Here is a 14,605-nt window from a genome sequence, read left to right as displayed (position 1 = left end):
GAGGAGGGGGAAATTTCCAACAATATCTTTTATGCATATAAATTTTTGGAGAGATGTTGCCACCTGCCAGAGCACCATATTTTATGTTGGAAACACAAGCTGGTATTTGTAGTTGATTGTTAGTAAAACCAAACCATTGGAGCCACACTGCCAGGATGAGCCACAGGGACCCTAGAGCCTGAGCAGTGTCTCCTCAATCTCCAGCAGATCTCAGAGATCCATAAGGTTTGTGGACTGGATCCATTGTTTGTGTGCCAGGGTTTGGGGGAAACTAAACCCTCTCCCCTTCCCACAGATAGGGAAAAATATTGGAGGAAACACTATGAGAACTCCACAGAGATTTCCTTTCAATGGATCCCATCCCAATGATTTTACCACAAGAGAGGTCAATCAGGAATAATAAAGGAAAACACTAAAGAGGATCCTTATAAACTAATTCATATTACCAACGATGCCTATTTGTACCTAGTATATACTTGCTGAATTTATAGATTTCGCCTTTAAAAATGTTAATTTTTAAAAGCCCCCACTTATGTTTTTTCCTAAGTTTAAAAAAAACCATGCAAAAGCATACTGAGTGATAGCGTCATATAAATGAGTGCTTGCGTGTGAAGTGAGGCACGAGGTGAATCAAATTGCTGTCTTTCACTTGAGACTTGTTAATCAGCACAATTGGATTGTCTGGCATGTCTTAGGGTATGTCTACACTATGAAATTAGGTTGAATTTATAGAAGCCGGTTTTATAGATATCGGTTTTATACAGTCGATTGTGTGTGTCCCCACATAAAATGCTCTAAGTGCATGAAGTCGGCGGACCGCGTCCACAGTACCGAGGCTAGCGTCGACTTCCGGAGCGTTGCACTGTGGGTAGCTATCCCACAGTTCCCGCAGTCTCCGCCGCCCATTGGAATTCTGGGTTAAGATCCCAATGCCTGATGATGCAAAACAGTGTCGTGGGGGGTTCTGGGTACATGTCGTCAGGCCCCTCCCCCTCCATCAGAGCAACGGCAGACAATTGATTCGCACCTTTTTACCTGGGTTACCTGTGCAGACAACATACCACGGCAAGCATGGAGCCCGCTCAGCTCAGCTCACCGTCACCATATGTCATCTGGGTGCCGGCAGACGTGGTACTGCATTGCTACACAGCAGCAGCTAATTGCCTTTTGGCAGTAGACGGTGCAGTATGACTGGTAGCCGTCATCGGCTATCTGGGTGCTGGCAGACGTGGGGCTGCATTGCTACAGAGCAGCAGCCCCTTGCCTTTTGGCAGTGGATGGTGTATTACGACTGGTATCCGTCATCGTCGTATTCCTCAGTGAGTTCAATCAGAGGAACCTGGGCAGACATGTTTTGTCTCCTGGCCTATTGAACCGTCTTGACGATGATGGCTAGCAGTCGTAGTACGCTATTTTCTGCCAAGCGCCCGTCACTTGCTCTGTTCAGCCCGCGATTCATCCCGCCACCTCTCCTCTCGTTCATATTGTGCTTTTTTGCACTCTGACATTGACTGCCTCCACGCATTCTGCTGTGCTCTTTCAGCGGGGGGAGGACATCTGGAGCTCCGTGAACATATCATCCCGAGTCCGCCGTTTTCTCCTTCTAATCTTCGCTAGCCTCTGCGAAGGAGAAACATTTGCAGCTGGTGGAGGAGAAGGGAGAGGTGGTTAAAAAAGACACATTTTAGAGAACAATGGGTACACTCTTTCACGTTAAATATTGCTGTTCACATTACACAGCACATGTGCTTTCGTTACAAGGTCGCATTTTTCCTCTTATATTGAGGGCCTGCCGGTTTGGTGTGAGAGATCACTCACGCAGTGCCAGGCAACAGAATTCGGCTTGCAGGCAGCCATGGTAAGCCACAGTCTTTTGGCTTTTTTAACCTTCATAACATGTGGGAATGGTTTCAAACAGCAGCACCCTCATTTCCCATACCAAGGACCCATTGGGTTGGCCATTTAAAGTGGGTTTGCAATGTAAAAGGAGGGGCTGGGGTTTCCGGGTTAACATGCAGCACAAACCCAACTACCCCTCCCCCTCCCGCCCCACAATTCTCTGGGATGATCATTTCACCCCTCCCCCCACCGCGTGGCTAACACCGGGGAACATTTCTGTTCAGCCGAGCAGGAACGGGCACCTCTGAATGTCCCCGTAATAAAATCACCCCATTTCAACCAGGTGACCGTGAATGATATCACTCTCCTGAGGATAACAAAGAGAGATAAGGAATGGATGTAGTCTGCATGCCAGCAAACACCGGGACCATACGCTGTCATGCTTTGTTATGCAATGATTCCAGACTACGTGCTACTGGCCTGGCGTGGTAAAGTGTCCTACCATGGCGGACGGGATAAGGCAGCCCTCCCCAGAAACCTTTTGCAAAGGCTTTGGGAGTACATGAAGGAGAGCTTTCTGGAGATGTCCCTGGAGGATTTCCGCTCCATCCCCATACACGTTAACAGACTTTTCCAGTAGCTGTACTGGCCGCGATTGCCAGGGCAAATGAATCATTAATCATTAAACACGCTTGCTTTTAAACCATGTGTAATATTTACAAAGGTACACTCACCAGAGGTCCCTTGTGTGCCCTCAGGGTCTGGGAGCACGCCTTGGGTGAGTTCGGGGGTTATTGGTTTCAGGTCCAGGGTGATAAACATATCCTGGCTGTTGGGGAAACCGGTTTCTCCGCTTCCTTGCTGTGAGCTATCTTCATTGTCTTCATCATCATCATCATCTTCCGCGTACCCCGAACCCGCTTCCCTGTTGCGTGTTTCTCCATTGACGGAGTCAAAGCACACGGTTGGGGTAGTGGTGGCTGCACCCCCTAGAATGGCATGCAGCTCCGCGTAGAAGCGGCATGTTTGTGGCTCTGTCCCAGACCTTCCGTTTGCCTCTCTGGCTTTGTGGTAGGCTTGCTTTAGCTCCTTAATTTTCACGCGGCACTGCTGTGCGTCCCTGTTATGGCCTCTGTCCTTCATGGCCTTGGAGACTTTTTCTAATATTTTGCCATTTCGTTTACTGCTACGGAGTTCAGCAAGCACTGATTCATTTCCCCATATGGCGAGCAGATCCCGTACCTCCCATTCTGTCCATGCTGGAGCTCTTTTGCGATCCTGGGACTCCATCATGGTTACCTGTGCTGATGAGCTCTGCGTGGTCACCTGTGCTCTCCACGTTGGGCAAACAGGAAATGAAATTCAAAAGTTCACGAGGCTTTTCCTGTCTACCTGGTCAGTGCATCTGAGTTGAGAGTGCTGTCCAGAGCGGTCACAATGAAGCACTGTGGGATAGCTCCTGGAGGCCAATAACGTCGAATTCCGACCACACTACCCCAAATCCGACCCACAAAGGCCGATTTTAGCGCTAATCCCCTCGTCGGAGGTGGAGTAAAGAAACCGGTTTAAAGGGCCCTTTAAGTCGAAAGAAAGGGCTTCGTCGTGTGGACGTGTCCAGGCTTAATTCGATTTAACGCTGCTAAAGTTGACCTAAACTCGTAGTGTAGACCAGGCCCTAGTGAGATTCTAAAACTGATTTAAAAATTTCATTGCCCAATTTTGTGCCTAGGGGAACAAAAATGAGAAGAAAATTTTGCCCTAATTTCTTCATGCAGTTACTCAGCTGCACTATTCTGTTCTCCATGCATCTGTGGATTGTTGGTTGACATTAATAGACATATTTGCAGAGTAAAATATCAAAGATGAAGGAGTAGGAAAGGAGGTCTAAGGACTTCGTTATTTTCAGAGGTGCTGAGCTTCCGCAGTTCCCTCTGAAAATCGGGCTCTACACCTCTGGCAGGGATGCACAACAAAAATGTCACCTTTGATTTTAGTTTTAAAAGCTTGATGAACTATATGGTTTTTAAATGTTACTCCCTCCCTTCTTTCAAATGCAACGTTGTATTGCCATTAATTTATCTTCTCTCCCCCACAAAATGATTTGTCAGATTATTTTTGTAACTGAAATCTTTCACCCGAAGCTGTTTATTGCTGTTCACAAAATGATACTTGCCCAGCTATTTAATCTAAGATATTTTTAGCACAGCTATTAGTGTGAATGGAAGAGTCAAGCCATGAGATAAAACACCTACTTGAAAAAACTGAACTGTGTCATAAGGCTAAAGCATAGTCATGGAACAATAAAAGCTAATCACAGTCCAGGCTTTTTAAAGCCCACTTCATAATTTTCTAATGGTCCTTGTATTAGATGTAAAAATACATATGATCCTTTAGCCTAATCTTTTTTATTAAAACAAGTCTATACTGATCTAATACTGTTATCTTCTGTAGTAAAAAGATCCCACAATCTAATTAGTCATAAAGTTATAGTTTTACCTAAATGAATGACCATGAACCAATTGGAATGTGTGGCTACACAAAACTACCTTCTTAACTGTTCCTTTATCTGGCTGGATAATACCATTATTCTAAGCATTACATAAACTGTACATCTGAGTCAATGTATAGGACAGATCTGGCAATCTGAATAAAATATATATATGAAAATATTTCATAGTGATTAACCTGCCCTGATGAGCTTACACACTAATACATATTCAATAAATCTGCTACCTTAATGATTTTCAAGGCTTGATTTGATCCCTTGGGCAGAGTGTGTAGCGTGTACCCCCTATGTCTGAGGGCAAATTCACCACTAGGTGCATACACCACAGACTGGGTGAGCAGCTTTAAACTCCAGTTAACTGGCTTCATGCAGACAGCAGAGGTTGCAGGTGGGCTTTCTGCTACAAAATTCCCATAGCTTGTGTTTTGCTGGCAGAAGAGAATGTGATCCAAAAAAACCAAATTAGAATTAGTGATTTCAATGAGAGTTAGGTGCCCACATACCTTTGAGGATCTGGGTCTTCGTGTATTGTATGGTCTCAGCCAATAACACTGGGCAACAGTCATCTTGCTTCTTTCTCCCATTTACTAGCAGGAAGTAAAGGAAATACTCTTTTATCAATACAACTATTGTAATATCAGTACAAGTATATTTATATGCACCGTTTTGTTTCCAAAACTCATCTTTTTGTTCTTTTAGGGATGTTGAAGAATCACAACTTTCAATATTCTCCTACCTTCACCACTTGATATATCTACATTTAATCAAAAATGAAGATACCTGTTAAATTTGATAAAGCTAAAATTATCCCTATTCACTTGAGTTTGGATCACAAGTGTACAGCTTGCCATTCCTGCACTCTGAATAATCTATGGTGAGTTAGTCTCACTGGCAGCAGGATATATCTGTCTGCTCATAGGAAGGAAGCAAGCAAACTGAGTAGAACTGGAAAAATAGTTTGATATACTCAACTGCAGTAGGATTGTGAACAAATCTAATGCCCTAGGTCTCATACAAACCCATCCCAGTCTAATTCAAAATCAGTTAATGTTTTGTTTCACCACTGTGCAAACTGCTCACGGTGAGCAATTTGTCTGAAGAATTTTGCCCTCTTTTTCATAAACAAGCTTTGATTTTTATTTGTTCAATATTTGAAATTATTCTGCAACTAGGTTTTATAATCAGTTTCATAAATTTATTTGGGCCTATGGATGAACTGTCTTGTAACTTGCCTCTGCTCCATTCCCTTACGTGGCGGTTGTTGTGCCCTATATGAAGTGATTCTGGAGGAACCGTACCCAATAGTTCACCCAGCATGGGGTTGGTGTCTCACTAACTGACAGCCGAGTCAGCCAAGGTTCCAATTAGACACCACCTTGAGGAAATGATTGATAGCTCTGAAACAAAGCTGTTAGCCCCTACAGATGGTTTCAGTGGGGCTGAACCTCAGGCCTACGAAAATGGGAGCAGGAAAAAAAGACTGCATAGACAACAGGAGAAAGGGCAGTTTTGTCCCTGTAGTAGGGAGTTCATTTGTTGACACACTGGTCAGTTCCTGTAACCCTGTATAAAGCTGCTGAAGTTCTGCTGACTCATTGGTTTTGCTTATAAACTCCACCCAGATGAAGGTAGGTGGGTTCTAGGGCTTAAAGGAAGTGGGATAAAGAAGGTCCTGGGGACAATGAGGCTCAGTGGAGGAAATTTTAGGCTGAGGTTTATGTTCTATTTTTTGTTTTTGTTTCCAACAAGCCAAACCCTTAGAAGGATGAGTTTGTATGCTATCTTAGAGTCTGTGCTGCTTTGAGGATGGGGTAGGGATTCTGCCCACTAACAGTACTCCAATTCCTGGTCCTCTCCCCGTGTGGCAGTTTTGATGTGTTAATGCAGACCAGGTCTGAAATAACCTCTGCAAGCCTGAGTGGCGGTGCAGGATAAGTGGAAGAACAGTTGTAGTGGCCAAAGAGTTAATCATCAACTCCACAAGTCCCTAATGCAGAGTTGCCATGTAGTCTTGCTGCACCTTTTCTAAACTTCTGGCTATCCTCCAGATCAGTGAGGCAGATCCTGCCTATGCAAGAGTAGGTCTTTATTCTTGTGGAAGAGGAGATCAAGATATAGCCCATGCTCTTTACTCTCTCCTCAAGATAGCGAGGATGCTAAACAAGGCTGGAGTTGACACTGATCCTTCTTGCGCCCTAATATACCCCACCCCAACTTGATGCATTACTGTGTACTGTAATAATCTGTATGCAGTTTTTAAGGCACATGACAGTGTTCATATCCAAACCAATTTGAGTTCATTTTAAAAGTAAGCTTTTGTTAGAATACTGTAACAAATGCTTTTCTCTAGTCCAAATATACACTACTAAATAGACTGCATTCCCTTCATCCTTTCCAAAAAAGCAATTTTTTTTTCTGGTAAAATCTGTTCTTCGTGAAAAATATCTTGTTGCTCATGATTAAGGCTAAGATTTTGTGATGGCTATTTTTAGTAAAGGTCAGAGCCAATAAATAAAAATTCACGGAAGCCATGACCTGTCTGTGGTTTTTGCTGCTGCAGCTCCATGGTTTCCCCTGCCACTGCGGTGGATGGGGGTTGTGGGGTTCCCTCTCTGCCCATGGCAGCTGGGAGCTGCAGGGTGACCATATATCCCAAAGAGAAAACGGGATGCCCACAGCCCCTCGCCCGAGGTGTTCCCCTCTCCCCTTGTGACACTGTCACCCGTTACTAAAACCCTGAGGAGGGCCCCCTCAGGAGTCTGTCACCTGTTGCTGGAACCTTGCCGGGGGGGGCCCTTGTCGCTGCTGTCACTGGAACCCTTCCAGGCCCCACTGGCTGCCTGCTCCAGAGTCCGGCAGCTCCTGGGGCTGAAGCAGAGAATGTAACGGAGGTCTCTGGAAGTCACGGATTCCATGAGTTCCATGACCTCTGTGACATAAACGTAGTCTTACTCATGATTCCATCCTCCTTTAGATGTTGAGTGATTTGGTTCTCTTAATATGTCTGCCATTATTTAACCAGTGATGTAAGTCAAACTTTTAGGAAGCAAGAGTCAGGATCATTCTTCTTTTCTTTTTTATATGACCATGGTCTCATTATTTTAAGGGTACAGTACAAAAAGTTCAATACCCTGTAATTTCATAGTATTTCAGTTAATCATGCATTGCTAATGCTACAGACCTGCTAAGAAAGGCAGTGGAAACTATGGAGGATAAAGACTTATCCATTTGATAAACTTTGATGTTACCCAGAACTGTACCTAGCCTATGGATAAATACCATTCTAAGAATTTTCCAAAGTACTTAATGCCATGGCAGCAACCGCAGGACCCAGTGATCAGAGGCATTTGTTTCACACCTTATGATAAATTACAGAGGATAAACTATTCTAGATGTGCACAACAGATGTCCCTCACACAGGTTCAGAACATTTGTTCTGAAAAAAGGGTTCTGACAATATTGTACAGGCCCAACAAGAAAGCTCTATTTTGTGTATTCATTGTTAGTGTTATAATAAAATCTTTAGGGCATGGGAGTTTGATGAAGTTAAAAACTGACCTTTCTGGAATCTCAAGAGCAGCTTCTGGAAAGTTAAGAGGAGGCTATTATAGATAGAGGCTCCATTGTCTCACAGGACTGTGGCTATTTATAAAGATAAAGGTGGGTGATTGCTCTGCCTTTTGATTACTGGTGTGAATTGTATAACCTACCTTTTCATAGGCGATAAAGAGCTATTGGAAAAGGGCTGCTACAAGTAGCTGGAATTTTATAAGTATTAATATATTCAAATCAGCTTAACTGACTTGCTAATACAGCCAAGGTTGGCAGCCCTCCTGCCACTGACAGCATTTGGCTTTGCTTTAATAAAACCTTTTCATTTGCTCAGGAGAAAGACAAAGCAAACAAATGAAGAGAACAGTTAATGGAGGATATATGGCTAAGTGTTAATGAAAATAAGTAACTTCTCTTTTTATTCAGTAACCTGCTTTTGTAGTAGGATATCTAGGATGCTGGATCATTTACAAACGTATCAATTTCTATATAGTGAACTGTTACAATAGTTGGTTAGGTCACAGTATTCCATGTCTTTGTCATTCTTTTATTAGGACCTTCTTTGTTCCCTTTTTAAATAACACCTTTTAGAAGATTTGTCATTAATTTTTTAATTGTCTAAGGAGAAGATTCCTCTACCCTTTCTGTCACTAAATAGTGACATTAATTGCTCAGGCCCAAAAGGGTAACAGTATTACCCCTGTTCTCTGAATAATCACTGGATGGGTTCTGTATACTCTGCCACAATAAAACATGTACACCTAAAGGTTGTGGGAAAGGGTTTTAGACTCGGTGTTCAGTTTCTAAAAAGACATCTAGTGCTAAAACAGGACTTTTGGAGCTAAAGCTTTAACTATATGCTATAGTATGAACTGTACAAGAGTATGAATGTTGAATTATATACTATTCTATTCTTCAGGGGTGAATCCTGAGCCTACTGAAGTCAATGGCAGCTTTGCCATTGATTTCAACAGGGGCAGGATTTCACCCCATATGTGCAAACATTGCTTAAGTAGATATTTCAGGAGTTAATGCCTAGCAGCCCTAAGGGTATCTGACAATCAGTCAGAAACAGTGCACTACCCCAAAAGGAAACTGCAAAGGAGACTCTGACTCCCGATGAATCTGGACTCTGTCTTAGATGGAGTGCCAATGCAAGGAACAAGGTACAGGGTGAAGACTAACTTGCAGTGGCATCAACACAAAATAGAGTCCTAATGCATCATCACTGTAAATGTTATCACTAGAGTTGTGGAAGTAATGCAAAAGATAAAGTCCATCAATTTTTTTAATTAATTGGCTAATCTCTCTTTTGTGGCACTTGTAGAGAACAGTCAAGTGGCCAGATTTTACTGGCAAAGTCATTAAAAGCAAATTTCATATTGCGTGAAGTAGTAGTTGTGGAAACCAAATTTAAAATTTGAACATGGAAGTATTAACGCCAGAAGTGCTTGTCCATTCATCCAGGCAGGGAATAGATACAAAGATATATGACTTATCTGACCAATCACATTGCAAATTGATTTCTGAATATTCACAATCCATTCACAGGATAAAAAAAATATTAGGGTACATTTTTCTAAAGCAACTAAGTGAGTTAGACTCCTAAGTCCAATTGAAAGACAATAATAATAAATAGTTCCTTTATAGCACTTTTCATACATTGATCTCAATATACTTTTGTAAAGGTGGCAGGTATCATTTCCCCCATTTTACAGATGGGGAAACTGAGGCAAGGAAAGGCACTCCTAACTCTCATAGGTGCTTTTGAAAATGGTAAATTTAGTCAAATAAATGTGAACAACAAATATATTTAGAGTAATATAGAAGTTGAGTGTGGGATTTCCAAAGTACTCAGCATTGGCCTAACTGTGCTCCCATTGAAGTCAGTGATAAAACTCTCATTGACTTCAAAATTAAGAGGAGTTAGGCCCATGCTGAATGCTTTTGAAAATCCCATCCTAAGGTCCAAATTGTGACCCCTTTACTCACAACAGGGAAGAGTTACTCACCTAAGTAATCCCAATGACTTCAATGAGAGTAACAGTTTCACAATCTGACCCTAAGTAATAGCAAGCTGCACTCAAGTTTATACTGTCAGGATCAGCTACAATTTTCTTTCTACAGACTCCTGAAGATCTTTCATTATTCTTCCAGTTTGTAGTCATTGATATGTTCTTCACGCCACCTTCCTTTCTTCATGGTGGGCAAGTGATGTCCATATAGCCTGTAGAAAACTTGGGATAGACTGTTGGCTCCTAGGGACAAGGATGGTTTTCTGTGTGTGTCTTGTATGTAGCTGAGCACATTGGTATTGCTTAAATAATTATTGAATAATAGTGATAGTGATTTCATGATGGAGAATAGCATGTAAATGATATATCTCCCCTGCAATGATCCACACACATCTATTCCTTTCCAGAGCCTATGACGTAATATCTTCTGTACAGAAATGCTAGTTTGCTCTAACATGAAAAAAGAAAAAAAAGTTTTCCATGTTTATAAACTCATGTCTAAAACATCTCAGAACTATATTGAAATTTGCTGTGACTTGACCATTTCCCCAAAGGATAGCCCATGTGTTTTATTAGCTCCAGCAGCTGTTTCCTCACTTTATACTAGTACATTTCATTATGACAGAAGTCTCCCTTGTATGATGTATCCATTATACAGAACCCATTGCTCATTAACTGAACCCTTAAAATGTTTTGCTCTTTTTAATCTGCTAATAAGGAGTCTTGCAAATATGGAAGCATAAATATTCATCCACATCTACTAAGGTTCTAATTCAATTTTTAAAAATACAATTCCCATACTTCTAAAGAAGAAACTAGGATGATGAGGAGCTGAGGGAAGAAATTTGGTGGTTCTGAGGGAGAGTAAGTCTCCTGAGATTTAACTTGTACTGTGTTTAATCACATCTTCAAGTGAGTCTAGAATGGGGGCATCATCGGGCATAGAATACAAGGAAGTTCATGAGGGGATTGGGTTTTGCCAGGGAAGCAATAATGAGGACAGATGTAGCTTGTAGGGGGTGTGGAAATGTTAGGGATAAGACCAAGTCTCAAATGGATTTTGGGTTGCCACTTGTGAGAGTTTATCCAGTGAGAGAAACTCAGACAGCATGTTTTCTATGTTTTGATAAATTGGCAAATTGCAATGCAATGTGATTGTGTGGACTCCAAAATAGGACCAGTTAACATCCTGCTAGCTATAGATCTGATATATTCACAAGTCACTATTTTAAAAATGAGACTAACTAGGAGAAAATCATGAATGGCAAATGCGGAAGGATGTCTGTAATACTATATTTGTAATTTATTGTATCCAATCTTAAACTAATTAAGAATAGTATTTTTGAAAATAATGCTGACCCATAAGGAGTCAGACTCATGGATGCCACTTAGGTGTTTATTCAATGGGATAAAGACTTGTATCACAATATGACCTCTCTTTTTGTTCCTTACTTTTTCTATTACAGTGGTTCTCAAACTTTTTTTTCCGCAGACCACTTGAAAATTGCTGAGGGTCTCGGCAGACCACTTAATTATCTTTCCATATGTTGTTTGTACCATTAGCTAACTATTGTAAAGTGCTTTGGATAAAAGCGCTATATAAAAAAACCTTAATAATAATTAATTTTTTTTGTTCTACAAATAAAATCACACAACTCATATTTTAATATCGGTAGTCTTAACGTGATGGATGTGCCCTCTCTCCCCCGTCGTGGCAGCCCCCGAGCTGGGGCTGGGAAGGAGGGGGTCTCTCCCCCACCACAGCAGCCACAGAGCTGAGGCTGGGAAAGAGGGCTGTCTCTTGCCAGCAGCCACAGCCCTGGAGCTGGTGAAAGTCGCCTCTTTCTCTGGCCACCATAGCCCTGCACATCCCAAATTTCCCCCAGCCCCTCTTCTCACCCCACTGCCCCCTCCGACCTACCCTCTACTCCCCCCCAAGGCCACCACCTCACCTTACATGTGCATCTTCTCCAGAGTCCAGGCACCTAATTAGTGGAGCCACGCCTGCGGCCCTTCATTCTCTCATGTGCAACCGCCCAGGTGCGTACCTTAGAGGGAACTATCCGCGGACCACCTGAATGGAGCTCGCGGACCACAGTTTGAGAATCTCTGTCTATTATATTGGACACCTCATCACATTAAACCACTAGGGGACATTACTGCTCACACTAATATTCTAGTAGTGAGAACAGGAAGTGTTAAAAAAGTCACATTGTACAACTTGTGAAGTAGCTGGGATGCTATGTGCAAAACACTAGTCCAACTTAAATTCTGTTGTTAAAACTAGATTTGGTTGGTGCCATTATGAGAAACAACACAGACAGAAGGACATAGTGGAAAATTCAGGGCACTTATATTACACTCATCAGCATGGTAGCAGAGCATGCTCCTTGTCAAAATTTGCAATTCAGTGCTTTATAACCGCGTACATGTCTACAGACTTCAGGAAATTGTATCTAGTGCACCAAACTGGAGTCTGGTTCTCCACAGTCTTGCATATTTGGTAGTCTAGATCAGGATTGTAGCATTTTGCATCCACTTTGCACAAGTGTAAGGTCCAGATCCACAAAAGAACTTAGATGCCTATGTCCCAGATTTAGCAGCTACTTTCACCCACAAAACCCCAGCTTAGCTGCTGCCAAACTTTGTAGGTGCTTAAATTAATTTAACACATCAATTTTTTGCTGTAAGAGTTCCCTGGGCATCTAAGGTTCTGCCTTGGGGCATGTGCATGGCTACATCATTTTAATTCTATATAAATTAGACAGGGCAGGAGGAAGAGGCCTCTTCTAATCTTTAGCCAAGTGGTGCAGGTACCCACTCAAGATGAGGAGACTGCAGTTGAATTACCCCCTCATGGGAAGGAATTTGAACAGGTGTTTCCTATCTCTCAGCTGAGTGCCCTAACCACTGGACTGTAGAATCATTCTCACTCTCGTTCTCTGATCCAATGAATATTTAATTATTTATTCAACAGGAGAGATGGTAAGAACCCCATGTCATAGCCCAGTGGATAGGGCACTTACCTGAACAGGGAAACCCCTGTTCAAATCCCTTCTTTCCATCAAGCAGAGTAGGGCGTTGAACTGGGGTCTTATACATGCAAGGTGAGCCCTCTAACCACAGGGCAAAGGTTGTAAGAGAGGCCTCCTCCACTCTTGCTAAAAATGGCTTAGGCACCTGACTCCAGGGGAGCATTCCCAGCTGTGGATCAGAAATGCGCATCTAACTCCATAAGGGGGCAGGGTTTAAGACATCCCCTCTCCTTGCCATTTCCTACTGGGTAACTTAGGCAGCTTCCTAGTGTGCTAGCTTTTGTGGATCCCAATCTCAGGTCCCTATCTCATTGTATAGGGAGCCTTGCTGGCTAATCTGGGGTTTGCGGATTCCAGTGATTTTCAATCACCTAAGACCTTGGCTACACTGGCGCTGTACAGCGCTGCAACTTGCTGCGCTCAGGGGTGTGAAAACGCCCCCCCCGAGCGCAGCGAGTGAAGCGCCGTAAAGCGCCAGTGTAATCAGAGCCTGCAGCACGCTAGCTCGCAGCACTGCAAGCTACTCCCCTCGGAAAGGTGGAGTACATACAGCGCTGCGAGAGCTCTCTCACAGCGCTGGCGGTGCGACTATACTCGTGCTTCACAGCGCTGCTGCGGCAGCGCTGTGAATTCCTGAGTGTAGCCAAGGCCTAAAAGTTATGCATTGCAATACCTGTGCCTCTTTGTGGATTCAGGCCTAACTAACTACACTATATGCAAGACTGTGGAGAGCCAGTCGCTAGGCAATCAAGCCTTCATTAGGGGACTATTAAAGGGATACATAGCCTGCTTTGAATGCAATGCAGCCTCATAACAGCTAAAAATTACAGCTGTTCAGTGGTCTACATGAGGCCTGGCAGAGCACAGATCCTGAAGTTAATAGAACAAAATGATCCATAATTTTCCTTATCTGATAGCAGAAGTTTAACAAGTACCTACCAGCAGCCCAAAGAAATCCTTGCAGTACATTAGTGAGAAATGGGTGTGCTAAGAATGAACAGTTACTAAAAGATAGTTTGTAGTTATAGGGAAATCATCTCACTGTATGCTTAAAATGAAGTTTTACTGTGATAGTTGCTTCCCCTCCATTTTGAAAATAATCTCCTAATGCCTATGGTCACCAAAGTGAGTCTAACATACAGTTCAGATACATTCAAGAGCACGGTTTAATCAGTCAGAAAGCCATGAGGCTACTCATTGATAAAATACAGTTTAGTATGGCAGTATGTGGCATAATATACTAAATTTCATTGTGATTAGGGTTCTCCACTTTTGTACATATAGACCCATGTTTACAGGGCTTGACTAAGCCCTCTGAAGAAGTCACCAACCACAGATTTCTGTGGCAATTTTGTATCTAATAGTCAATGTGAATCAGTTATCAGTTATTACACGCATTTTTTGGATACAAGGATGATAGTATTCTGTATTTATAGAATATCTTCAAGCCAAGGATCTCAAGCACTTTACAAACATTGATGAATGAATCTTCAGCAGCCCATTAAGTTAGTTATTTTCCTTATCTTCAGACAGAGGAATGGAGGTACAAGCAGTTAAAACCAACAATTTCAAGCGTGTCCTCTAATTTCACTGGTCCACAATTTTTGAGACGTCGTCTGCTTCAGAGATAAAATGTGCTATTTATTATGTATTTTGAT

This window comes from Terrapene carolina, unplaced genomic scaffold, assembly GCF_002925995.2.
Source record: "Terrapene carolina triunguis isolate 2854851 unplaced genomic scaffold, T_m_triunguis-2.0 Scaffold113, whole genome shotgun sequence".
Taxonomy (NCBI): Eukaryota; Metazoa; Chordata; order Testudines; family Emydidae; genus Terrapene; species Terrapene triunguis.
Note: the sequence above shows the minus strand (reverse complement) of the source record.